Here is a 15369-nt window from a genome sequence, read left to right as displayed (position 1 = left end):
AAAAAAGGCAATACCGGCCACGTGGCAAATAAGCAAGCTGAAAATAAGCAGGATGTACAAGGGCAAAGGGGGCAGGCCTAACCCGAGCTCGTATAGACCAGCAATCGTCACGTCAGTGCTGTACAGGTTAGAAATGCAGGTAGTGAAGTTTAATTAGAGCAGTGGGTAGACGAAAATAGGATATTAGGGGAACTTCAAAATGGGTTTCGAAAGGACAGGAGACTAGACGACCACTTATTTGCAGTGAGCCAATGCATGGAGGTGGCGAAGATGCAAAACCGACCTTTGCGGCTAGCCTTCCTGGACGTTAAAGCGGCTATGATAATGTTGAGAGAGAGCGGCTATAGAGTATCCTGAAACACGAGAAAGGGGGGGGGGGGGCAGAATTCATTAGCTTACTCAGGGAGTTATACCGGGAGAATTAAGTGAAAATAGTGTGAAAGGGGATAACATACAATAGGCCTGTATACACCTACAAGGGTTTGAAACAAGGACGTCCATACTCTACACGGCTGTTTATATGATACACATGGCGGTTTTAGAAAGGGTTCGACTTATGTATGAAAAATGGGCAGGTGGTGGAACAACGGGTTTCGGGACAAATGTATGCAGACGACATACTGTTGATGCCGGACAACGGGATAAGTGTGCAGGGCTTGATGGATATATGAGGGGAAGAAGCGACGCACCTAAGGCTATCCTTTAGCAGAGAAAAATCGGGGATGATGGTCGGGGATGAAGCCATACTCCTAAATAATATAATTATTTAGGAGTATGGCTTATCGACACCGAAGATTACACGCACGCGCATGAGGCGCACCTTAAAAGGATGACGGAACGCGGATATAATGAAGCATAGAGCCTTCTGGGGCTGCAACATATACGAGGTGGTTACGGGAGTCTGGATTGAGAGTCTGCATGGTACCACGATTGATTTTCGGAAATGCGGTTATATTCTTGAAGTCAGAGACCCAAGCGGGCTTGGAGGTAAATCAGAGGGCAGTAGGTAGGCTGGCCCTAGTTGCCCATAGCAAAACTACGAATGAAGCGGTACAAAGGGATATGGGCTGGTCGTCCTTTGAAGCAAGGGAGGTGCAGAGCAAAATAAAATTTGAGGAGGAACGACGGGACATGGAGAAAAAAAAAGGGCCGCGAGGGTGTTAGTACCTGTATGTTGAATCTCCCGATGGGTATGCGCCCTTCAATCACCATCATCGTGTAGACCGTGTCAGTAAAGTGATCATCCCCGTAACGGGCAGCCATGTTCACTGTCTGCCTTGCGTCCCCGTAACGGGCAGCCATGTTCACGGTCTGCCTTGCGTCGTTCTTCCGTTAACATTTTGGTGCCGTTAAACCCGGGAAGACGACCGCACACGACGAAGGAGACCACCGACGTCCCCTCCGGCATGAGGTTCTCAGAAACCCTCTCCTTTGACTGCTGTTGACGCTGCTCAGCACTGCCCTCAGCCGGAGGTCAGCATGGCTGGCCCTGACCGTCTAGTGACGACCGGCCGAATGCGTGCGATTGATAAGCTGCGCCGGCAACAGCGTATCCTTCGCGGTGCTGGTACCCGACTGCTCAAGGCAGCGACGGATCTTCTGGAAGCCGCCTCACCGCATCCGCATGAACTTCAAGCGGCCATTGATCTGCTCGAGAGAAATGACGCGGCACTGTACGAGACCGAAAAGAAAATAATCGAGCTTCTGGACCATGATGAAGTTGAGCGAGATTATTTCGACGCCTTGGCGTATCGAGGAAGCATATTTAGTGTCCTAAACCACCTGCGCTCGGCCTTGAACTCTCGGAAGGCGCCCGGCAGGAGAGTCTCTACCAACGGCACTGCAGGCAAGCCAAATTAACCTCGACCCTTGACCGTCATGTACAACGGTGTTCGCCCAGCCACCCATGCAGACCATCCTCCTCACTGCGGCTCAAACCCATCAACCTCGGAAGTTGTCCTGCCGAAGTTGCAAGCTTCAACGTTCAACGGTGAGCAACGTGGGTGCAAGGGGTTTCTGTGCCGTGTCGAGACGACGGACCACAGCCACTCGAACTTTTCCGATATTGTCAACGTGGGAGCCCGCTCCGATGTAGCGTCGAGCGTCGCAATGGACGAAGGGGGTGCGGAACACGAGGGTACGCCTGCTGCAGACAACGACCACTCATCTGCTTCCGCCCAACCAGACGACAAAAAAAGCAAGGTAAATGACGTGAAAGAAAGCATAAAGCCACCACAGTACACGTTCGATGTCTTCGTTACAGGCTTCATGAATCAGGAAGCCTTACCACTTCTGCTCCCAGGTTCGAGTCTGGTTCGTTAATTCTGCCTTCCTGAGGTTAGAAAGACTGAGTCACTATTGGTAACCATTTTGGGTCAATGTACCGAAACGCTGAAGCCTTGTCAAGAAGCGGCAGTAACGCATATTGAGCTGACACCTTGCACAAAAGCAAGTCCGCCAGAATCGGAAACAGAAATTACAGAAAAGCTAACCCCAGGGAGGCGCAAGACTGATTTGGAAACAACGCTCGACTCGCTGTACCACAGCTACCGCAGCAGCGAGAACCTCAGAATTGGCTGGCAACTCCGTCACTACAATTTTTATAAGCATACGGGACTGGCAACGTTTCATCGAGCTTGGAGAATAGTTCTGTGGTCGAAAGCTTCAGCTTGGCGCCGCTCGGCTGTCGTGAAAGCGTCGAGGCGGCGGATCCACCGGTGGAAGCAAAAGAGGTGACCGCATTTCAGGGCAGCTTTCGAAGGAATGACCTTATGAAAAGAAAGACACTAACCTATGATTGCGGAATAATTCTTTAACCCTACAAGGATTTTCTCGCGGGTGCAAGGGGAATAGGACGAACCGTGTCGACCTGATGAAATTCAGCGTCCTGTGGAGCAACCGAGCCATAGCCACCCGTTCATGCGCACCGAAAGAAGAAGCATTAGTTGTTCCCAGCTGCTGACCGCCACAGAAGAAGGCGTCGCCATACACAGCGACGGTCGGGACAAGCTGCGAGATACGCTGAAGGTCGAGCAGTCTGTCACTTGCTTCGCCACCATTCAGCTTCGTTCGCCATACGAGGCAGCAGAGGCGTGGCGTCGCAGCGCAAACCTTGCAGTGCCGTGAGGCTCCAAAGATCAAGCTCTCCCTACTTGAAGACGGCATGTATCTGATACGCACGTTTAACTTGTGCCGCAGCTCAGAGGTGTCCCGGACATGGCAAAGCGGCGCCTCCGTGCACACTGCTACGAGAAGCCCAGCTGCCGCTCAAGATTTTGGATTCCCTGCGGGACGTACTGCGCGACAATCGTCAAGAGGTGAACGCACTCAAGCAGCGCTACGAGAAACTGCATTGCAGGAACGTGTTCGAGACACAGCGCCAGCTCGTGAAGCTGTTGAACAGCGAGAAGGTTCGGTGTGTGGAACAGTGTTTGTTTAAGGCCAGATAAGAACGTTGCGGGCGCGGGAGCATGTTGAATCTCCCGATGGGTATGCGCCACTCAATCACCATCATCGTGTAGACCGTGTCAGTAAAGTGATCATCCCCGTTACGGGCAGCCATGTTCACGGTCTGCCTTGCGTCGTTCTTCCGTTAACACTGTATATAAGGAGCACAGATACGCGGTAGAGACGGAGGACCAGACAGCTGACCAAGCGGTACGTAAAGTAGGCAGGGAAAAGTGGGGTTTACACAACAGTTAAAAAGCAGGGAATAGCATCAGAGGCGACAGAGTGGGCACAAAGAAAGGAAGCGGAAAAAACCCTGTAGACTTGAAGGACAGAGAAACTAAAACATGGGCCCATCTCCCCGCTAGGGGGACTCGAGTAAATGCGTCGCATAGGGGGTGGGTGTATTGCGTTAACGTTTAGTGTTTGGGGAGTTGGTGGTAGTGAATGCGTTGTATCAGCAGCTTCTTGACGTAGTTTGAATGAGTCAAGGATATAAGGCGCGTTCGTAGCCTTTCATTCTGTGTCGGTTTTGTGGTGCAGTGGGAAGAGCACCATGTAGCTCGCGTTCCGTCCACAGGTAGTGAATGCGTTGTATCAGCAGCTTCTTGACGTAGTTTGAATGAGTCAAGGATATAAGGCGCGTTCGTAGCCTTTCATTCTGTGTCGGCTTTGGGGCACAGTGGGAAGAGCACCATGTACCTTGCGTTCCGCCCGCAGGGTCGTGGGATCGAAACCAGCCGCTGATAAGTATTATTTTTTTATATAGTGTAGGGGGAGGGGTGCGGACCTGTTGTTGAGAGCGAGGAGGGTAGCGTGATGCGGGAGAGGAGGAGTGGGGGAGAGGGCGCACATGCGCGCTTAGCTGTTGCGGACGGACGGCGGACGCTACATGTGAGTTAAAGAAATGCTCTGCATTTAAAATTAAGAAGGAAGGTTTTATGGCAATACGAGAGGCAGTGCATTGCTGTTCGAAGCACGCGCGGGGTTCCTCAGAAAACGAGCATAAACGGTTAGTATCTACAGGCATCAGGATGAGACATGTGCGTACTGCGGCAGTGATCGGGAAACTAGACGAAATTGCTGCGAACCATGTGTTGGGTTTGTTTACGTTTTATTTTTTTCGATCGGCTGTGCCGGGCTGTGTTATCTGTGTTATCCGTGTGCCAATTGAAGCCCGTGTTCCAGTCTATTTTTATGCCGCACGTGCTATGTTTTGATAGGGAGACCGTTTCAACCTAACCTCAAAAGCCTAGAATAATCTTCCTTTATCTACAGTTTTCTGGATGAAATTGACTGTTCGTGAAGCACTGGCGCCCAAAGATAAATTCCTGCAGAGCAGACGCCGCGGCATTCGACTCGCCGACGCTCGCCTACGCACGTCACTTTGTTGACTGCTGCTTCGCCGCCAGTGTAGTTTTTGAGTTGTTAAGGGAGCACAAGTTCGCTCCAATAAACTTGTTTTCCTTGAAGGCAACTGTGTCGTCTTTGGCTTCGTGACATCTGGTATAGGGGCTGGTATGCACCCTTGATGTTCCCCATGACCTCTGGAATCGGCCAGGCCAGACCAACTAGAGCCAGCCGCTGACTGCAAGGTTTACTGCCCGAGTTCGGCCTTCTGCCAGAAGGGCCCAGGAGAACGATCGCGGCAACCCACACCATGGTGCGAGAAGCAACGAAGCCAATCGTCCTGCAGCAGATCCTCGAACCCACATCGTTCCCCGGAGCCACCGCTGAAGACCCCGAAGAATGTTTGGAAAAGCTGGAGGGCTTCCGCATCTTCAACAGGTAGGACGATAAAGAACCTTTCTGGCATGTTTTCTTTTGCTTAGAAGATGCAGCTCGAGCTTGATTCGAGAACCATGAGAGCTCTTTGACCGACTGGTCTCAAATCAACAGCAAGTTCCTTAATATTTTCACTACCGTAGTGAGAAAAGAGCGAGCTGCGCTTTTGCTTGAAACTCGAACGCAACACCCCAACGAAGGAGTCATGAAATTATTTGAAGAAATGAAGCGACTAGCGACTATTTCGCTGTACGGACCCGGAAATGACGGAAGAAAAGAAACAAATTTTTTATGCGAGTAGTAAAGCAACAACTCTTTGCTTGCCTTGACCGCAACCTCCCTAACACGGTGGCCGAATTCGCGTCTGAAGCTGTGCCGCGATGGAGAAGACGCTAGAAATTTGAACGAGGCAGTACGACGTCCTGTCAACGCGCTGTTCTCGGAGACCATCGGTGCTGCAACTGTAAGCTCCGATACATTGCGCGAGACCATCCGAGCACTGGTCAGGGAAGAGCTTCGGAAGCCTTTTCCAACGACGCCGCAACCTCAAGTGCCTTCCCTGACTGACGTCATCCGAGAAGAGGTTCAACAGGCACTGAAGTCTTCTACGCCATCCGAAGCACCCCTTGAGCCCCAAGCGATGACCTACTCCGCAGCTCTTCGTCAACCCCGCCCTGTTCCGACCGTCGTCAAAAGGCCCCGCCATACCGTCGTCCACTGTCGCCCACCCGACCCCCTTTCGACCGATACCAGACGCCGAGGAAGGCGACGTGTGGCGAACGCGCGATAATCGACCGCTGTGTTACCACTGCGGAGAGGCCGACCACATCTACCGTCGCTGTCCCTACAAGAGGCTCGATTTGCGAGAGTTCTCCGTCGATGCACCACGCCCCCGACCCGGCCAGCGCCTTACTGCGATTGAGAAAAACATCTCGAACACCTACCGAGGATCATCCCGATTCAACCGTTCACCATCGCCCTACCCGTACCAGACGCCGAACAGCCGTAGCCCTGTTGACTTCTCACGTCGAAGGTCTTACCCCCCACGCGGGCCAAACTAAAAGCAGCAACTTCTGGGGGTGAAGTTGCACGACCACGGAAAAATGAAAACCCTCTAACGACGCAACGACTCCCGAAGGCCATAATTCACGACAAGCATCAGCCCGACGTTGCGATCTAACCCGGCCGTGACTCCAGAACACGATGACAACGACACGGCGAGACGCGTACCCGACATGACCAAGCCTGCCGCTGAGAAGACGATGACGACGACGCATAATGCCCCACAGCCAACACGCACAAGCCGAGATATGACGCCCCCATGCACCCGAAACTTGAGAAAAGCGGCGTCCGACGTCCGGTTATCTATCGACGGCTTTGGCGTAGTCGCCATGATCGACACGGGAGCCTACTACTCAGTAATGAGCGGGTCATTCGCGTCTAAGCTGAGGAAAGTTACGACAAGATGAGAACATCCGCACATACGCACAGCAGGAGGCCATCTCGTAACGCCAAGTGGAACGTGCACATCGCGCATTACCATAGACGGCACCACGTGTCCTGCTGCGTTCGTCGTGGCTAAGGCGATCTGCTGCTGAACAAGAGGTCGCGGGACCGATTCCCGGCCGCGGCGGCCGCTTTTCTGATGGAAGCGAAAAGCAAAAACGCCCGTGTGTACGAGATTTCGGCGCCCTTTAAAGAACCCCAGGTGGGCAAAATTAATTTGGAGCCCTCCACTACGGCGCGCCTCACCGCCTGCGTTGCGTCGGCGCGTTAAACCCCACAATCAATCAATCAATCAATCCTCCAAGGCGGGGCTGGACAGCAAGATCTCCCATCTATGCTTCCAACTGCACCGTGCATTTAGTGCGCGTCATAGTAAAGTATGTTTTTCAAGCTAGTGTTTTCGTTCCTAGCCCGCCGTGCTTGCGCAGTGGCTAAGGCGTTGTGCAGCTGAGGCCAAGGACGCGGGTTCCATTCCCGGCCGCTGCGGCCGTTTTTCTGATAGAGGCGAAAACCGAAAATGCCCTCCACCACGGTGCGCCACATCGCCTGTGTAGTGTGAGCGGGTTAAATCTCACAATCAATCAATCAATCAATCAATCTATCAATCAACTCAATCAATCATTTTATCAATCAATTTGTTCCTAGTCGGCATCATCGATCACAGTATTATGCGCAAATATGAAACGGCAGATCGCAGGCTTATATGGGAGTCGACGAAAAGCGAAGCAGTATCGAGTATTTCGACAAATAAGAGACGTATTTTATAATCTTCAGCGACGCATCAATCCTCCTGGCGAATACGTGATCAATCGCACTGCAAGGTTTGCCGAAGGCATTGCACGCCTTGCTTACGTGCAATGTTTACGGCCCCGGAGGACCTTGCACCTTGCACGACTGCTGCTGTGGGGTTAATGCGCACGTTTCCGCAATTAAATACCGAAAGCAGCTTAAGGAATACTCTAGCATATCACGGTTGAAAGTCTCATTCATGGGAAATTCTGTTTGTCGTTATTGCGGACATAAGTCAACTTGGTAACTGTGTATGTGAGCAAAGAAACTTTGTGGAAATTTGGTACTTGCCCGACTTTAGGAAAAACCTAATACGCCAGCGACCGTAAATGTTATAATGGCGATTGTTTCGTGTGTTTTCTAAATGGGTTACTCTGTCCGAGCTCTGGTTTTTGTGTTTCACGTGTTCAGTTTACGTGAAAAAGTCAACCTCGAACCCCGCAAGCGTCTCGTCGTCACGTGAAACGAAAAAGTTCCAGTTTTTCCACAGAGCTATGCCATAAAGCTCGGACCATCTGGTAATGCTTTTTGTTAATGCAATTGCTAACCGAGAATTTTCTAATTTCTGAGCCATATCCGCACGGCGTTACAGCTTGAGCTCGTAGCCAGCTGAATCTGCGTTGGCCAGTTTGAAATACTGTCACCGACCATTTTTTTTCTAAATCGACGGGAACCGCCTATAAGTTCGAATAATCCGGGGTTCGGAAAAAGAGGATTCACTGAAAAAAACATTGGCCCAAAGGCTGGAAAAACGTATCTATACGCGTCTGTACACACTGTTGCGACCGGGCGGGGGCACCCGATCCGATCTCCGTGGCCTCCGACATACGAGTGGTAGCGTGTATGACGCGAGCGGCCAGCCGCTGTTGCAGCCGCGAAGAAGTCCAGAAGCCGTAGGCTAACGTAACTGTTTACTTCATAACGAGAGGTGAGCCGAAGCCAAAGAACAATGCCCCGACGGGCGAGGTTACAATACAGGACTCGAGCAGAGCGACAACATCGATTCGCTGCTCTAATAGGAATGGTTTACAACGCTTGGGAGCTCTATTTATACCCGAAAGCGGTAACGGTCAAACGCAACACGTGGGAACACGCACTACACTCTTTCCAGAGTTCGTAAGCTGTTCATAGCCTCGGGCACGTTGAGTCCGAGAGAGGGGAGAGAGGAGGACTCCGTTGCGATCACCGGGGCCTGCCTCTGTGTCCTTGAAGAGCGTGGAGACGAGCCGTGCAGGCAGCCGCCGAATGCGCAGAGAGCGAAGCGTCTGACGAGGCTTTGTCGCAACTTGTTGCCGACATGGTTGCGCCTGTTTTCGAAGGAGCACGAGTGGCTTCGCCGCACAGCCGAGGATTGATGCGGGGAAGTACTGCGGCGCTGGCCGATTCGTAACAACACGCACGCCTACGCACGACTACGTCCGCCTGTATTTCCGCCAGCGTTTGTCCGTCACTGCCGGCAGACTGTAAGGGCTAGCACTAGATCAATATTTCATGCTTCTGGCGTTGGCGGCACGTCATCATTGGAGTCGCTGTCCACCTGCGCCGGTTGAAGGATCTGGCGCACGATTTCTTCATCCAACTCGGCATGGCGGGACGACACTATCGATGTTGGTGAAACCTTAAACGTAGCCGCTCCAACATCGACGCCGCTAGCACGGAGGTCATCCAAAATGTCGGATGATGCGGCCGGCGGCCTCTCAGCTGTGGGGTTCTGGACTGTACACTATCCTCGTACTCACTGCCCACCACAAATCCCACATGCCAAAAGCAGTTGCAGATCGTGTCCTCCGTCACTTCCCTCCAAGCATCAATGCTGATAGCCGACAGCATATCCACAACGTAGCTTTCGTCACTGTCCACACACAACAGCACATGATTCAAAAGGTGCGATCGGTAGTTCAGCTTCAAGTTCTTGATGACACCTTGGTCCATGGGGTGCAACACGCTGGTGGTATTTGGCGGCAAATATTCAGAGATGATCGCTTTCCGGTTGTTGATGTGCCCGTGGGAACAACAGTTATCAACGAACATAAGCACCTTGCGCTTCTGTTGCTTGCACTTACGATCGAGCTTCCGCATGTGCAGCTCAAAGAGGTCCTGCGCAACCCACGCCTTCGAGTTCGCTTCGCACCAAACTGGGAGTGAGTTAACACCTCGGGTGTCTCAATTTGCCTATGATGATGAGTAGAAGCTTCTCTGCCCCCGACATGTTGGCTGCCACGACAACCATCAATCGCTTCTTACTGTGCTTCCCGCCGCGGCAGGGTTCATAAGAGAAAGTAATCGACTTCTTAGGCAACATCTTGTCAAACAAGCCAGTCATGTCACACTTCAATATGTTGTCTGGTCTGTACTGGCACAGCACGAAACATTTTGTCGGCGCGGTAATTTCCACAAGGGTTACGTCGACAGCACCGCTCTCACCACACATGCGTTTAAAGGCCAGGTCGTATCTTTTCTTGAAGGTGCGCAGCCAGCCATCGCTGAACTTGCAGTCTATTATATCCATGCCCAGGCCGAGCGTCTCTGCCTTTTGCCTAACCATATCTCCAGAAATTAGCACCATTCCAGCCAATGTTGCGCATAGCCAGATGTTTTGTGCCTCTTTCAGCTCTCGGTGGATACCGTCTCGGAGATTCAGCTGCTTTACCGCCGACACTTCTTCCGCTGCCTTCAAGAATTTCTTCTTGGTCTTCAAGTAATCGGCGGCGGTTTTCTTTGAAACCGAAAATTCGCGAGCAACTTCGCATTGAGGTCGGCCGCTTTCAACTCGACAGATAATGGCAGTTTTTCTCCACCGTGAGTGTCTGGCGAATGCCTCATTTCTTTTTAACTACCGATAGCCCCTGAAGACGCTGTCCTCACGGCGCAGGTGGCCGTGTTGGAACGAGTGGTGTCAGAAGCATTTCAGAAGATCAGTCTTAGCATGCCAAGCAACAGACACAAGGGTACATAAAGCACAGAAAACGACTGACCATGAACACGGACAAAATGCGCAAGCACGTACGGGTGTCTTCGATTTTTACAGTCCGTGCAGTCCGCCAACTTCCTTCAGATGTGCCGCTCCTCCGGCAGGTGGCGACACAGGTCCCGTGAGAGCACCGAAGCTGGAGTCCGTAAAAATTGAACGCCGTGCTTTGCGGCGTCCGAACTACCGGTGGTGAATATACTTCAATGGCACAAGTGCCCGTGCCGCGAAGGTGTCCGAATAAACAAGCGTGTCCGAATTTTCGCCGTCCGAATAAACCGTCGGCGACTGTATGCCTGCTTTGCAATTGCGCTTGAAGATAGCTTGGAATACGTTAGGGTAGTAAATGCCAGTAGTCACAGTTTTGTGCCGAAGCTTAAACCCAATAGAATTGCTAAACCAAATTTGCATTACTACAGGCTGTATAGCCGTTTTCCCAATCGCTGTGTGGCCGCTGAATGACTGGTGAAGCAGCGGCGTCATGACACCCGTCTTAAACCCCGATTACTAATTCGTGACTGCATTCCACGAGATAAAGTATTTAGAGATTCCAGGGACATCTTTCCAGTCACTTGTGGTAGTATTAGTTTTCGCATACGTGAGACAGGACGCTAGCTGAAGCCCGTTTCATGGGCGATGATCGCCGCTGCTCCGATGGTGCTCCGAAGCGGGAGCCGGGGCAGCTGTCAACCATGTGTGGCGCCCCCGCCAAAAGTTGCTGCGGCAGCTGACAACAAAGCTGTCACGCGCCCGCCCGTTGCCCGCGCGCGATTCGGCAGGCCCGATCTCCTGTTCATCGAGAGGCCGTGCCTCTTCAATGCCATCACAGGCAACACACCAGCGATGCTCAGCGTCCTCGGCCCTGACGCGCAGTTATGTGCCAAGTGAGCAGGCACAGTGTGAAGTGAAGGTGCATTTTGTCGAAGGGTAGCTCGGTTTTGTCCCCGAGAGTGCGGATCGAATGCACTCATTTCCTCGAGTCATGCTCCCTTACTCTTTCTTTATTTCCTCCCTTTCGCACCCCCTAGCTCCTTGGGAGGAACGAGCGAATTGACGCTGTCACTCCGAAGCCACACGAGGCGCCTAGCTTGACCTTAACTGAGCTTGAGTGGCCGTTTGACGGAACGAGGTGTTGTCTGTGTTTGTACCTGCAGTATAGGGCTTTCGCTCAAAAGCATTGTTGAACTTGTAAACGTGCGAAGTGACGATGTTGTGGGGTAACCCATCGAAGCAGTTGGCCCCGCCACTGGGGCCGTTGGTGTAACGAATGGGTGTTTGGTAAGAATACGTACCTGATTGGGTAGGGGTGTTATCACTCGTGCTCAGTTGCGTGGTTGCGTTGCCTTTAGCTTGATCTGCAAACAGGAAAAAGCCGTTCGAACACGGTTTTATATACAGCCCCCGATTGCAAAGAAGCGTGTGGCTAATTTTTATGTATTACAAATACAGCTCAATATTCTTCCATTCTTATCGACAGCTATAGACACGCACACCACCTAAATAAATCACGATTTTAGTAACAAATCGAGATGATACAGCACCAGCAAAAACGGGGAATTTATTTCCGTTCACCAAGCGGAGGCTTGGGCTGCGGAAGAGGCTTGGGGTACGGCCTGATCCCTGCGATCATTGCCGGTAACGCACTGCCTCACCAGAGCAGTATTTGGCAGCTTGCTGTAGTAATGGTCACAACCGCTCATGACTACACTGATCACGCTAAATGGTCACAACCCTAGGCTCTCAGTTCCTAGCGGCTGCGAAGCAACTGACCACGGCGGCGGTTAGACCTGTGGTGCAGAAGAGGGTGCTAAGAATCACGGGATCCGGACAGGTCGCCATTAGAATCTGACACTGGAAACGTTTATCACGAGAACTTTATCTAGCAACGCGAGTCTAATGGTGTTGTTCAAGCAATTAAAGGGCATTAAATGGGACGTAATAGGGTTTAGTGGGGATAGGAGGACAGAAGAATGGACACGTCCAATGTTACCGTGGTTTCATGGGCAGAAGAGAACGAGGAGTGGTATTTCTAGTCAATAAAAGAATAGCTGGTAACATAGACGAATAATATGCACTAACGAAAGAGTACCCGGTCTTGTAATTAGGCTTAGTAAGAGGTACAAATTCAAGGTGGTACACGGATACGCGCATACATCCAGGCATGACGACCAGCTAGTTGAACGCTTCTATGAAGATGTGGAATCGGTAATGGCTAAAATAAAGAAACAGTATACCGTAGTTATGGGAGACTTCAATGCAAGAAGCAGGCTGTAGACAATGCAGTTGGGAACTACGGTTTAGGTTGTAGGAATGACAGAGGAGACTTGTTACTAGAGTTCACAGAACGTAATATTCTGCGCATCAAGAATACCTTCTTCCACAAACGGAAGAGCCTGAATGGGGATCATAAATATGAAATAGACGTCAGATAATGCGATGACCCTCGTGTCATGCAGGATGTGGAAATGCTCGTAACGGTGAGGTGTAGTGACCACAAGATGGTAAGATTTCAACTTAGGCTAGATTACAAAAGGAACCGGAACAAGCTAGTACAGAAGAAGCCGATAAGTCAACTGACACTAAAACGGAAAGCTGAAGAATTTAGGATGGCACTGCAGAACCGATATTCAGCTGTAACCGAGTGTCATGTGTCAAGGGCACCCCCCGAGAGGAGATGCATCAAAACCCCCAAAACAAGGAAAAAAGAACGAAGCAATGAAAGTTTGAAATGCGCGCCAGGAGCCCACCAATGAGGGAACGCCAAGGCATCATGGTCAGATATGGCAGCGTCACCCAATTAGAGAACGCCGCGCAGGAGACCAGTGGCGTGATGACCATATATGGACATGGAAAAGGCAAGGAGCCAATGAGAGTGCGCCACGGAGAGCCCAGAGGGGTTAAAAGCGGGGCGCAAAAAGTGAAACGCAAGAAACCAGGAGGCGACAGGAGCACGTGAGCTTCAAGGAGCGAACCAGGGGGACGTGGCAAGGCCGAGGACTATGCCTACCAAGCCTGGGCGTGAGCGGGCCGACTTCGCATCGGCTGTAGCATCCTAGGAGCACCACGAACCTGTGTCTTCGTTACCCCATGCGGCGGTGGTCGAGCACCTGCGGCCAACGTCTACGCTCCGTCGACCTTAGCTTCGCACGCCCCGAAAGGCTATGTTCGTGCCGAAACCTACCTGGGACCTCCAGCGGCAGCGGCTGCCAGGGGTAGCCACCGAGGAAACGTTGGGACACGCGGAGCCAACGCCGTCCAAGAAAAGACCGAGCACATCGAACGCCGGCATCGAAGCGAGACGAGGGCGGCTACCATCGAGTCGCGGCCACGCAGCGGGTGCAACGCGTCAGCGCCGAGGACAGCGGGGTAGGCCAGTCCATTAGGGACATAGTCGTAGGAACAACTAAAAACAGCCCTCGTGGACAAATATCTACGAAACCCCACACGGACTGGGCCGCAAGCCTACACGTACAACGGTGACCTCAACCCAGCTTTAGACAGGCTAATTACGGATGCGAATATCAGAAGGGCCCTTACTAAGATAAAAAAGAGCATCGCACCCGGCAAAGACGGAATAACTTACGAATACTTGAAAAACCTAGACGACAGGTCTACAGGAGCTCTCGCAAACTACTACAATAGCCACTGGGAATAGGGCACACTGCCACCGGAATGGAACCACGCAGAAATGATTCTTCTCCCCAAACCGGGCAAAACATTGTCAATAGGCAACATGAGGCCAATATCATTAACATCCTGTGTAGGCAAGATAATGGAACATGTAGTTGTGGATAGACTGCAGAACTACATAGAGACTAACGAGCTCTTCCCTACCACAACATACGGTTTTAGGCCAAAGTTGTCAACCAAGGATATTTTCCTCCAAATAAAGGAACAAGTTTTAGATGCAGCTTCTTGTGTAAATCAAACGGTCATCATGTCCCTTGATTTAAAAGGCGCGTTCGACAATATCGCCCACCAAACAATTTTATCCAACCTTAACGACCTAAACTGCGGAGTTAGAATATTAAACTAAGTGCGTTCTTTCCTAGAGGACCGGACGGCTACGATAGTAATTGGGGATATACGCACTGACACACACAAAGCACCGAATAAAGGCACACCACAGGGCTCGGTGATATCTCCAATGCCTTTAACGTAGCAATGCAGAAGCTTCCAGAAACCCTAAACAAAATTCCCAATATTCGACACGCAATATACGCCGATGATATATCCATATGGACAACCACGGGGTCATACGGAGAAAAGCAAGAAGCGCTACAAACAGCAGCAACGGCCGTGCAAAAGCATGCCTCCCAGTGTGGACTACAATTCTCGGTGGAAAAATCAAATTTATTCCAAATCCTAAAAAGAACACAGGAAAAAACATACGTACCACCCACTCCGACAATTAACATAGACGGGAAACCTATCCCAACAGTAAAGACACTAAAAGTGCTGGAGCTGAGACTACAGCAGGACAATGGCTGCGGAACAGCCTTAAACCATTTAATGAAACCAATAGAACAAGAATGATTAACCGAGTAACCAACAGAAGAAACGGGATGAAAGAAAAGGACATTCTAAAAATTGTCAACGCTCTCATAATTTCACGAGTAGCATACTCAGCTCCGTTCTTACGTTTAACAGCCAGTAACATCAAAACACTCAACGCAGCACTTAGAAAGGCAATCAAAATGGCGCTAGGATTACCCCAATGGACGTCGACACAGAAATTAAATGAACTCGGGATCAGCAACACAGTTGAAGAAATACTCAAGGCACATAGAATATACCAGTTTGAGAGGTTAAAACCAGCCACACTGGCAGGAAAACCGTAAAGCGATTGCGCTACCGTATACATGACACCATGC

The 15369-nt window shown here is 51.1% G+C and overlaps 1 protein-coding gene across 1 annotated transcript in view; it reads right to left on the bottom strand.

Annotated features, from left to right (window-relative positions):
• LOC144146259 (uncharacterized) overlaps positions 1–11846 on the bottom strand; it is a 67445-nt gene extending 55599 nt beyond the window's left edge. The window contains exon 1 of the mRNA XM_077678221.1: positions 11788–11846. The gene's annotated coding sequence lies outside the window, so the exon portion shown is untranslated. The remainder of the gene's footprint in view (positions 1–11787) is intronic.
• Positions 11847–15369: the final 3523 nt, after the last annotated feature.

The sequence above is a fragment of the Haemaphysalis longicornis genome, unplaced genomic scaffold, assembly GCF_048455015.1.
Source record: "Haemaphysalis longicornis isolate Haplotype H1 unplaced genomic scaffold, Haemaphysalis longicornis Haplotype H1 scaffold_7, whole genome shotgun sequence".
Lineage (NCBI taxonomy): Eukaryota > Metazoa > Arthropoda > Arachnida > Ixodida > Ixodidae > Haemaphysalis > Haemaphysalis longicornis.
The sequence above is the reverse complement of the archived record's forward strand: the minus strand, read 5'-3'. Positions and strand labels throughout refer to the sequence as shown.